Source organism: Catharus ustulatus, chromosome 3 (assembly GCF_009819885.2).
Source record: "Catharus ustulatus isolate bCatUst1 chromosome 3, bCatUst1.pri.v2, whole genome shotgun sequence".
Classification (NCBI taxonomy): domain Eukaryota; kingdom Metazoa; phylum Chordata; class Aves; order Passeriformes; family Turdidae; genus Catharus; species Catharus ustulatus.
The window spans coordinates 42,600,222-42,612,830 of NC_046223.1; the positions used below are offsets into that span (position 1 = coordinate 42,600,222).

General features: G+C 38.7%; 1 protein-coding gene across 4 annotated transcripts in view; it reads left to right on the forward strand.

Moving 5' to 3' along the window:
• Positions 1-12,609, forward strand: part of SMOC2 (SPARC related modular calcium binding 2) — a 141,405-nt gene that overhangs the window by 84,964 nt on the left and 43,832 nt on the right. The window lies entirely within an intron of this gene.

Below are 12,609 nucleotides of genomic sequence, written 5' to 3' on the forward strand. Positions count from 1 at the left end.
CAGTCTGCACAGATCAGTGCAAGCAGAAGAAAAGTTTCATCAGAGAGGTTGTTGAAATAGCATCTAATACAGGACTATGGAACACAATATGCAGACTTATGCAATGTAGCAGGTGGAAATGAAGAAAAAGATGTTGTATTGACCAACTGATATAGTGGAATTTCTCTAAATGAAAAGGCACCCATTTTTAATAATTTTGCATGTAGACTTCATGCCTTTTGTTTCGTTTGTTGATCTCAGTGTTTCAGTCATGTAAATCATGACATTTGATTTACATCTTATTCCTTGTAACTGATTGATAACTTTAAAGATTCCTTCGCTTGATTCTGCAAACTATACCTGTTATTGTGTCATTATGTGTGTAAAACACCAGCAAAAGAGGATAACCTTGCCACCTGGATGCAAGGGAGAACTTGTGTCTTCTCCTGCATGTTGTCTGTATGAAAATGTGCATACATCTATGAGGCAAAATTACTGGTGTTCAAGGGTACTTGCCCTGGGAGTGTACTGTAGTTATTCCCAAATGAGACCCCAGGCAAGCAGGTTTATAAATACACAGGATTTTCCACTCTTCTTTAGCCTGTGTTTGTTCCTCATGATTGATGAAAACAAATACCACCAAAGGCCCTTGTGGACTACATTAATTATGCCAGTGGTTGATTGTTTTGGCCCCAAATGCTTTGTAACAATAGGCAGATTTAATTAACAACAGCTCTGATTGCAATAGCTTCACAACCTCCTGGGAGCATCATGCACTGAGCTTCCTTTTGCATTATTGTCAAGCCACTAAACAACGTTTAATTTTCCCAAATTAAAAAAACACAAAGCATACAATGCATTATATGTAGAAACAATAACAGAACTGTCTTCACATAAGCGATAATAAAAACGTTTCCTTATTAGGTGACTAAATGCCAATGTTGCTCTTTCCTGTGATGCTCATTGTAAAAGTTAAATATTTATAATCTGTTTTACTTGAACAGTACTGCCAAAATCAGTCTTTTGTATTTTCTTCCTTAGTTGTAGAGAGCTTCAAAATAAATATGGTTTTAGGTAATTGTCCATATCTGTGTGGGGAGGCAAGATGGGAACAGGTCTGAAAGGGCTGGAAATACCAAGCAAATACCTTGAAAAATAACACTTTGGGAAACCTGTTCTTTACTCTCACACACAGCAGATTGTTGGGAAGTATTTTTTCAAGGTCTGTACTATTTATACAGGTTGCTCAAGTGTCATTTTAAACACTTAAAGTAATGATCTTCTGAGCACATAAAGTAATCATGGGTTGTAAAAGATTAAGAATCCTTAGACGCTTTAAAACTCTCATTTTACTAGTTCAAAAGTCTTTTGCTACTATGCATTATCTAAGAAACCTTTGGAATTGTTCTGAATATTCTTGGGACTGACTTTTCTGCTGCTGATCCCTACTGTGTGCAATGGAATGGTTCCAGTTTACAGGAGCGGAAATTTTGGCCTGGAATTTTCAGTATGATTGTAGGTCTTCCATTCTTCAAAAGAATAGCGATGTTTCACTCTCACATCATATTTAGCATTATCGACTCTTCGGAGACCTATTTATTTTTGAAAACAGAGATAAAAGTGGGGTGGAATTGGAATTTTTAATTTTGATTGCTCTTGAATTTTTCCAAAGTTTGACGGTAAAGCCAAGCCAAAGATTTGTCTTTGCTTTTGAAACCAAAGCTCAGGCTGAGCTGTTTAACCACAGCCATATGACAAAAGAAAAAAAGGAAAGAAAGAGCAACATAAAACTATATTAAAAGTTGTTGGAGCCGAAATAATTAGTATTAGAATATTCTTACTGGTTTTTATTCTTCTTTGGCTCATCCTTTTTATTGCACACACGACGTTGCCAAAATCAGTAAACAGTCTTCTATCTGAATCCTGGAGCTCTCCTGTTATGAATACTGACATCCTACGTGCTGTATAAATAGTGTACTTTGGATATAGTGTGCTGGGGGGCAAAGACCTGTACAGCCTTTAATCTGAGCCTTCAGCTTTATGCAAGGTTACAGCAGTGCAGTGACCTTGCTGCATGTTCATGTTGTTGAACCTCATGCTGAAGACAAGAGTTCTGGGAGCAGTATCATCAAGAGATGATACCACCTTAGAGAAATGGTTTGTTGCTCTGTTAATAGATTTTTCATTGCACAACACAGTCCTTGTAATTAGAGACAGAAGCAATAATAGGCATGCTCATTTTCCACCTGCTTTTTGCCTTCTCTTTGACGAGGTGAAGAAGAAAAAGTAGAAAAGTGGGCAATTTTTGATTTATCTGTCGTAGGTTAGCTTTTAAGGGTGTAATTATGTTTTCAGAATTACTACAATTTTTAAATTTTAGGATTGTTTGAACCAAGTAGGTTTTAAGGGTACTTATCTGAGAGGCTATGGTAATGGTAGCATAAACTTCTGCATTATGGTTGTCAAAGTAACTGCCTGAAATACTGAAGAAAAGAACTTCTGTCTCAGTAGCCTGTTTAATCTCTGTATTCCTGCTCAGAGGGCCAAATTCTTACCATTCTGTAATGCCCATCCACAAGGGTGCAGACAGACAGTATTGACCATTTTGTAAGATACGTTGACACATGCAAAGGAGAGCTACCAAAATTCAAAATATCTTTTTTTTTTTAAACATAACTGCACAATTTTAAACTATGGATATCAGAACACATTCCCATAAAACAGACAGAAGTCCTTCTGGCTCCTGCTAGCTCCTGCAACAGTAGTGAGGGTTCTGTCTGTATGGTGGTTGGAATGAGTTGATACTTAAAAAATTGTATGTAGGTGGAGTGCAGTCACCTCAGGCAGGAATTAAGCAATGAGGCTGGAAAACACTGCATGGTGCCACCAGCATTAGTAGTGTGAACCAGTGACAGGAACATGATACAGGCTGCAGCCAGAGATGCCACTGTGCACCTCGGAAAGGAAAATTGCTTGAGTGCCTAAGGTCAAGTATCCAAAGTCATATCCACACACTGGTGTAAGTATCTGAGTTTCCCAAATGGGGAAGAGAAACAACTTCTGTTTCAAGGAGGGGAAATGCTAGATGGATAAACATTTGTGTAAGTTGTCTGGGTTATTTAAGTGTCAAAGTATGAATTTAGGCACCCCCATTCGCCTTTTTTTTTTTTAAATTTTTGGTAGAGCTGTTCAAACAAATATGAACCCTGAGCCTACCTGGCAAAGAGTTTCATTTTCACAGCTCTATGGAAAAAGTGAATCAGCTTTATTTTCACTTCAAATCTCTCTCAAAAAATGAGATATTTTTCCACTGGCAGGAGTCTCACATTTGCTGGTCAATATACTCATAAAGCAAGAATGATAGCTTTGCGCAATTTTCTTTAACGAATGAGCCTTCAGATTGCTATAGCAAGCTGACCAGCCAGCCACTGTGTTTGGGAAATGTCAGTGATTTTCATTTGCTGTAATTTTGGGTGGTGGCTTTTTTGTTTGGTTGGTTTTGCAGTTTGAACACAGTGGGGCTGCTCTGCTCTGTCAGGCAGCCATATGCAGCAATAATAGGTAACAATATTTCCTCGTATGTAGGAAAACCAGATCTCATCTCATTTGGCAAATAACTGGTTTCACATGTATCCTTGCAGGATGGGGCAGTCATTTGCACATCATCCTCTCTAATGTTAGGGAAGTCAAGTTAACAAAGCCTAGAAGGAGCAGAGCATCTGGTGATGATAATCCATGCTCTTTCCAGTAGCTGAGCAAATGCAGAATGAGGGATCTCATCTCCTCAGAAGACCAGATTTTTCACTGTCCTTGTGAAGCCCAATGCCATGTCACTGACCATTTGGCTTTAAATTATTTTTGATTTGTATAAAGGTTCTTTTTAAAGATCCATTGAAGAAGGTAGGGTGTAAACAGTCCTTGTATCATGCCTGGCGATTTGCATTGTCTTGCTATCACTTTCATACGCTGCTGTTAAAGATATAGCAAAAATACACTGCTTTTGGTATACTGCTCTCTCACATTTCATAGATGGTACAATAAAATGTTTGACCTGGGAAGTTCAACACAAAAATTTTGGCTCTAATGCAGAATCTTTGAAATAACTCAGATCTATGATCTAATGTATACTCACTTCATGGTTTTCTATTATTTATCTACTGTAGAAGTAAATGCTAATATTTAAACGTTTAGAATCTGATTGTGTCATGTTTGTAAGTGAAGACTAATTTCTCTGTGTTTTCAAGTTGGGACAGATCTCATGCTACTATTTTATTCAATCTGAATAAGGTTTATTAAATACAGAATTACATTTGGTTTCAAAGAGGTAGCTAGCTTGATCCCTTAATCTTCAATGGCAGTGATGTGAGAAAGGATCACAAACGAATAGCTGATTAGTTATAATTCTGTGAGAAGATAAATTTGAATACTTGCATAATGTTTCTCATCTGTTTAACCAAGAAGTTGGGCTAAAATAAATAAACAAGCAAGCAAAGGAACAACCAAATAGAATGCTAAAATAGCAGGCTTTTTGAAGCAAAACAGTTCTTTTTCTTTTGCAGTGACTGTGGTTACAGTCTTTCTCAGTAACTGTGGTTACATGATTTCAAATCTTAAGAAAATAAAGAATTGCAGAGGTATGTGCAAAAACTTCCCTAAACCAGAAACTTAAAAAAAAAAAATCCAGCAGAAAAATAGGTTTGGATTTTTATTGAACAGCAAGTCAACCCATTACATTTCAGACATTTGTCTTATCGTAGAACCAGAATTTGTGCAGACTCAGGGTAAAATTTGATAAAATCTTGGAGTATACCAGTAGATGATATTGATTATGATTATATTCTTTTCAGGTAAAGCTAAATGGGGGCTAGTAGTCTCTGTCTTTTGAATCTTTTTTTTTTCAAAGGACTCTGCATTTTCAGATGATTTTGCTTGTGTATTGCAGTGTCTTTGCGTATGAAACCACATAGATAAATGAGAGCATCTGTCTGTGATTTATCCTTCTTTGTTCAATGGACTAAAGTACATAAATTAATCATTAGGGCTGTGTTGAAGCAATGAGCTTTTTGCTTTTTGGGCCACAATCATCGGCCCAAGCTCCAAAAGTGCAAAATAGTGATCAGCTGTGCATTGAGAGCTTTCTGAAAATGCACACAAGGGGCCTGCAATATTTGGTTCCCACAAATTTTTTCACAAATGAGAAAGAATATGGGTAGGAAAGTTGCCAGCTTCCTCCAGGCTTTGAGAACCCTCATGCTGATGTGCATCTGAACCTTATGTAAATCAAAACATGTGGCGCCAGATGAGTATTCATGCTGTAGTTTAGTCCTAGGTTTTGGTTGCCATCTAGATGTTGGGTCTAAGGTTGAGCGTTTATTAATGTTACCTGTTTCTTACAATCAGTACTTGGTCCATGAACAAATATTAGGCTTAACTGGAAACATACGTGCATGTGAATATAGTCAGCTGCAACCTGAAGTATTGTCCATTGAATTTAGTAGATATTTTTCCATGGATTTTTATTGGGGGAAACCTGGCCTACGTAAATACTCTTTACTTGATTCAGGCTAATGAACAGCCCTTACAAGAAGCTAGTAGCATGAGGAAATTAATTCTTGCAAATTTTTGTATATTGAGCTGCACTTGATTGCAGTTAGAATCGAGGTTACTTGAAAGTGTGAAGAGGTGGCAGGCAGACAAATTCGTGTAAGAACAGGTGTCCTGGTTTGGAAAAAAACCCAATCTTCTTCAAAAAGATTGATGTGAGATGCCCATGCTCTGACCATGAGGGACAAGGAGATAACTTACTGTACACAAAGGGTAGGAAGTTGGCATTCCAAGTCCATTCACCACTTTTTCTACCTCTTCAGAGAAGGAATCTGTCATGTTAGAGAATGTCTGTACAAAAGCTAGAAACCCTGAAAAAATAGAAAACCATGGGATTACATCTTTCCTTTACTAGAATGAAATAATTTGTATTAGCTGTGCTTATAGCAGGAACAGAATTGATGGATTCTGGATGATTAAACTGGTCAGCTATAGGTAAAAAGCCTGTTAGTTTACCTTGAAGGGGCATGTTTGCTGGAGTTGGAATGATGGAGCCACTGCTGTAGTAGACCATTTTGCCATCCAGTTAACTTGAACTCCTCTGCAGGAAGTGCATAGCTTGAATAGATATTGTCCCACTTTCCACTTTCCTTTCTAAAGTGAACATTTTGGTCATATGTGGAAATACAATTTGGTGTAATGTAAGTGGAATTCCATTCAGTGAAACTTGAATACTATGAAAACTAGTTAAAAATATAAAAACATATTGTGATCAGTTTCCTTGGAGTGTATTAACTTCACTGGTTCAAAGAAGGTTCATCCTAAGCAAATGGATCAAATTCTTATTCTCATGAGATGTGAAATTTCTTGGAGGGTTTCATGTGTATCAGTAGGATAACTATTTCCCCATCTTAATGATGGTGTATTGAAATAAACTAGCAAAAAGCTTCTGTAAATCAGTACTTGAGGTGCACTCAGATTAGGCTTAATTAACAGACAGATTATTTGAATAACACTCTAATTAGCAGAGATTTTCATACAATATAAGTATACTGAAATTTGGACATTATTATTTTCTTTCCGTATATCCTTCCAGAAACAGGGCAGAAGTGCAATATTAACTGCCTGTAATGTTACACTGCACTCCTCTAGAAATCGCTTATCACTTTTGGAAGTATTTTTGTTCACAGGTTTCTTGTTACCTTCTTTCTATAGGGAACACAGAGCTTCAAGCCCTAATAAAAGATCCACTTACCCTGGAAACCAGGCTATCTAAATTGTCCTTTCATGGCCTATTATGATAATGAGAAAAGGAGGGAGAAAGAACCAACTGAAAACAGAATTTCTTGGAATGGATTCTGTTTGTTATATACACATTGTGGGGTTAAGGAAATTGGAAGGAAATGTTTGTATAGTGGCAGGAAGTGTTAAAGTACCATACAGATGCCTCTGTAATTTTCTGCAGATTTGACAACTTGTTTCTGCAGAACACACTGAAATTTAGACATAATACAGCTATTTACATTTATGCAGAAAAAAACCCACTCAAATTATTTGTAATCATGAAATTTCACATGTTGGGAGAAGTTGTGATAAGACACAGCAGAAAAACTGCTTGAATTTCTGAAATAAGGGACCTGTTATAAGACTAACAAGATGATTATCCTAACATACATAATATAACACTCAGCATTTTAGATGTGCAACAAAAAAGTGCACAGGTAAATAGATTATTCAGGATGACTTTTCCAGAAAAGTCACTGCTATTCTCCTCTAGGACTTCCCCTAGTAAACATTAATTACAGTAGTTTCACGAATACAAGCCGCACGGATTATAAGCCGCACCCCCGGTGCCTCGACAATGTTGCTGTCTTTGTCAATAGATAAGCCGCACCCCGAATATTAGCCGCACTTTCGTTCGTCGCGAGAATCCGTGCGCAGCTTTCACAAATTGGCCAATTAGTAACAGGATCGCGGCATAGCGGGCTTTACTGGCTCGGGGCGGGGCCAGGAAGGCTCGGCCCGCTCATGGTTGCCGACGGGGCCGGGTGGCCCAGCTCAGCGCCACGGCTCGGCGGGGCTGGCCGGGTGGTGCTGCCGCCGCCGCCGCCGGGCTCGCTGGCCCCCCTCTCCCGTCAGCACCGCCCCGCTGCCGCGTTCGCTCGCCCGGCTGGCAGGGCTGCCGCCGCCGGGCTCGCCGCCCGCCCCGCTGCCGCTTTCGCTCGCCCTGCGCCGCGCCTCGCGAGCGCCGCTTTCGCTCGCCCCGCCGGCAGGGCTGCCGCCGCCGCCACCAGGCTCGCCGGCCGCCCCCTCCCGTCTGCACCGCCGCCGCGTTTCCTCGCCCTGGCCGGCACTGCAGGCCCCCGCACCGCCGGGCTCCCCCACGCTGCTGGCCCCGATTCTGCTGGGCTTCCCCCGCTGCCAGGCAGCCCCACCCGCCGGCCTTCCTGCTTCTGCCATGCTCCCCTGCACTGCTAGCCCCAGTTCTCCCGGGCTCCCCCGCCATGCTGGCTCAGGCTCTGCCGCCCGCCCCCACACTGCTGGCCCCGCCTCTGCCAGGCTTTCCCACCTCTGCCAGGGCCGGCCGGGCTCCAGCTTGGCTTGGGGCTGCCGCGGGCTCTCACTTCCGTGTTGGCAGCTTTTAGAATTTTGTTAATAGATTAGCCGCCCCGGAATATTAGCCGCACTTCCGGGTTTCCACCAAAATTTTGGTCAAATTGGTGCGGCTTGTATTCGTGAAATTACTGTAACATTTTAGGTAGCCCATCACAGATGAATAAATGCAGTCTTTAATAAATAAGGATTTACAGTGTTACATCTTGTTACTATTGAGGTAATTTTCTTGAAAGTTAATTTAAATTTTCTTAATTAACATAAATTTTCTTTTAAAAATTATTGTAAATTAACTTGATTTATTGATATCCAGGCTGCTTTCTTAGTGAAGAGTGGCAAAAAAAAAATCAACCAAAGATTTTATACAAAACATGAAACTTCTGAGTTTGTCATTAGCTGAAGTGTGTTTCTTATTGACAGAAGATGCAACATTTCAGTTCGTTGTTTGTAATGGACAGCTCATTCAAAAGGCATCTTAAACCAGAACATGAAAAATGTACTTAGCAACTAGTCTTTAAAATGAAAAGGGAAGAAACTGAATAGCACTGTGACACAGGAAGTGTAACACACATTAAATATAAAGCATTTTTTTAAAACTCTCTCATAGTGATAAGCAAGAATTTTACTTTGTCATTCAGAAATGGCCATTGGATGGATGGTACAAAGGTTCTTGTGCAAAAACAGGCAAAAAAGAGTATTTCCTTATATGATTGAAATGTCTGTGTTGAATCAGTAATGCTTATAAGCCTAAAATAAAATGCAGTTTGGGCAGGAAATGTAGAAAGGTTTGTCAACCTGAAATAAATTATCTCAGCTAAGCTGTAGCACTGGTTAACATGATAGAGTGTGCAGAAATTATTTTTTTAGCCATGTTTAACTATTTTTTTACTAAGATGCTTGGAAAGTATTTCTTTTTTTCTGTCAAGGTAAAATTGAAGGAACTAAGTAAAATAACAGTGTAAGCACATTACTTGAAAAGAAAAAAATGGAGTGTCAGTGCTTTTCTGTTCCCAGAAGGAATGTTTTTGCAGTAGCACATTCCATAGAAAGTTTGATGCATTTTAATGAGTGAGGTATTTATCCCACTTTTATGGTGGCATAGATCCTTTTCCATACTGTTCACTTTATGAACTTCTGGCATCCATCTGTTATGGTTCCAGTTCATAGTTGTTGCCAGATTGTTTGGACAAACTGTCAGATATTTTCTAAGTTAATGACATTTATCACTGGTTCTCCTGGGAAATGAGTGTTTGTTGACCATGATTCTTCTGACATTACAAAGGCAATTATTTTCAGTGGCATGGTAGCTCTAGTGATAAGAGCTCTTAGCATCACAGTTGCATCTTTCCACTACTGTTGTAAATAAGTGAAAGGAAAGTCTGAAAGGGGATGAATGGCTCCCTCAGACAGGAAATCACACAGAAGATTAATGTTCTGGTTCTGGCAGGCAGGATTATAGATAAGCACTTTAGATCAGTTTTCCTTTAGGTAGGGACAATGTTCTAGTGGGGAAAACAAACAGGGAAGTAGTAATAATGACACAAATGGTTGTGTCAAGAGTGTACAAAACATTAGACTTCAGAAATTACTGTCTTGGGCAGATGGTCTGATAGCTGACCTGAAGCTCATTAGCCATTGTATGAGGCAGAAAAATGATAAGCTATTCTGCACTTTTGTTGAATGAAATTAGTGAATTCTGTTCAGTAGATTTGTAATAAGACTCAGTCATTTGGCTTATAGAGAACTGACAGATGTAGTGTATATCTTACTCTTTTTTCCTCCTAGTTTGTTAGAAATAATCTAGATTTTATCTGGAAACTAATTTAAGCCCAGTGATAAGTGTTCCTCTGCTTGTTAAAATTCCCCATCTGTAAGGGAAGGATAAGAAATTAAAAGTTTCAAGAAAGGGAAAGTCTTTTTTTCTTTAAACCTTCCTTTGATCACTGTCTGCTCTGTTTCCAGTCTCACTTGTGGTGTTAAGTTCAAGCAGTCTTCTGCCTGTCCCTTCTAAAGATATAAGCCATGTTTTGAGCCTTCCTGTGACATCTTCCCCATGATTCTCCTTTTTTGTACCTCTGAGATTTAAAACCTGACATAAGGGAATACAAGGACCAGAAGAAACATGACCTAGTGCAAAAGATACAAATTTATGGCTTAGGCAGCAGCTGGTAGAAAATCTTGCCTCAGCAAGTCAACTAGTAAAGACCAGTTATCTAAGTCTAACACAGTCTCCTAAGTCAGCTCAGCAGAGGCAACAGCCCTGGCCCATGAGTCAGCAGTGCAGTCCTTCAGGGGTTGTTTCAGTAGAAACTAGAGCTTCTCAGAAATTAGGGAGTGTCGCTTATGTCCACAGCTGAAACAGTTCCTATCTGCTTCCACACTGGGAATTTGCCTTCACACCCTCTGTTCAGATACATTTTGTTTATCTGGATGACCTGACTAGGTGGTCTTTATGCACCAGTGTATTTTCTAAGTAAAGCTGGGAGCGTACAAATGTATTTTTCATACAAACCTGTGTTTTAGGGAGATAAGGATACCTGCACATCTGACATATTATGTTGCTTGCTACAAGGATGTAAACCAAGAGAAGGTCACAGTAACTAATGGCATGGTCTCAAGGTTTATCAGTACGAAAGAGGCATTAATTCAGTGGAGTTTAAAGAGGAGTAATTATTTCCTCTCTCTCATGGTGGTTGCTTCACCCCATATGCTCTTTTTTTCTTGATTGTATACAAAACATAAAAAGTGAACAACAAAGCTAAGTGAGGTGTTCTAGAGTTGCCACTGTTTGTTATTTGATAGTCATCATAATCCAGATTCACTGAGGGCAAGACTTATTTTAGCTACTCTAGGAAGATATTGGTGATAGATTTCTACTTTGTCAAACTGTAGTTATTTCTGTGAAAGTTTCAATATGCAAATAATTTCTATTTCCCTTTTAAAAGAGTACTTCTGTCCCTACTACAGTGATTCTCTAAGTACACTTTATTATCAAAACACTGGAAATTCGAGCAGTATTCAGTCTCTGTTTATGTCAGTGGGTAGATCAAGACAAAAATGTGCAAAATCATCAACTTATCTAGATACCCTGTTCAAATACTACATGAAACAAAAGAGGAAAAAGTCAGCTAAAGACCTCCATCAGTGCCTTGTGTAATGAAGCTACTTTAAACCTTTTACATGGATTGGAAAAGAGCACACTGTTCTGTAAATTAGGCCATTCTATAGATCTAATTGTGTGCCACTCAAAGTATGAAGGTATTTAGCTTCCTACCACCTTTTCCCCTGCAACAGAAATCTTGCATGTGTTTTTGGACATTTACATATGCAAAAAGCTGTCAAGGAGCAGTAGTATTCTGGACATGATTAGTGAGTTTCTGTCAGTGCCTACAGTTTGCAAAGCATTTTCTGAACACTGTGGATAAAATAAAACAAGATTACCTAGAGATGAGATTTGTTAAAATGCGCTAGAATATTCAGTCAGGATTCAACTTGTTCTTTGTACACTGAACTATTTAAAGTCAAAGAGTAATTCCTTTAACTGGTTTGAAAGAAGAGCAAATAGTACCCACTTTTAAAACAAATTGTAACATTAAAATTACTGTTCTTTAACTGAAGACAATCTCTTATTGATTGAAATTCTACTAGCTTGAAATTTTCCTGTTAATAATTTGAACATCTGTTGAGTGCTTAATATTCTTGTTTTTCAAGTATTTCATTTTTTTTTCCCTACTGCATAGTTTGGGAATTATACAGAATTGTATTTTTAACAATCTAAATTTCACATGATAAGTGACTGATTTTAACGTTCTTGGAAAAATAATGGCTTGAATGAATAGACTTTCTTATTTACTGTCTCTGAAGTTCCACATGTACCAGCTTATTACTGACCACAAATCCTCAGCAGAGGTGTTATTTTGCTGATTGTTGTAAACTGACAGGCCTTCTCAGGCCCTGTGGTTTCTGCTCTTTCCCCCTTGCCTCATAGTTTCATGTAAAGGCTGGGAATGTGTAGATATGTAAGTTTTTCACACATTCTGAAAGATTTCAGGCATACTGATTGAATGACATGAAAATGTATTCTTCTCATGGGTCTTTGCTCTGCAGAGCAAATAACACATTGCCAATACCAGAATCACCAGAAAAGAACGTGGAAGAATTTTCACTGTGTTAAGAGGTTGTTTCAAATCTGGAAAGAACGAGCAGAATATAAACATCCAAATGAATATCTAGATGAATCATTTATTTAAGGAATCCTAAGCAGTTAAATTTTTACTATTCTCTCTGAAAAGAATTCATACTTTAGGGACTATGGAGTATATGAGGACTTTTTTAAGGTCACAAAGTATTTGCTTATCCATAGATTATATCAAATATAGGAGAGGGGGCATCCAAGATATTATTAGGACTATAAAGTGAAGCAGCTGCATGAAAAGGAAACTAAAGTTTCTAACAATATCTAGCCTAAACCAA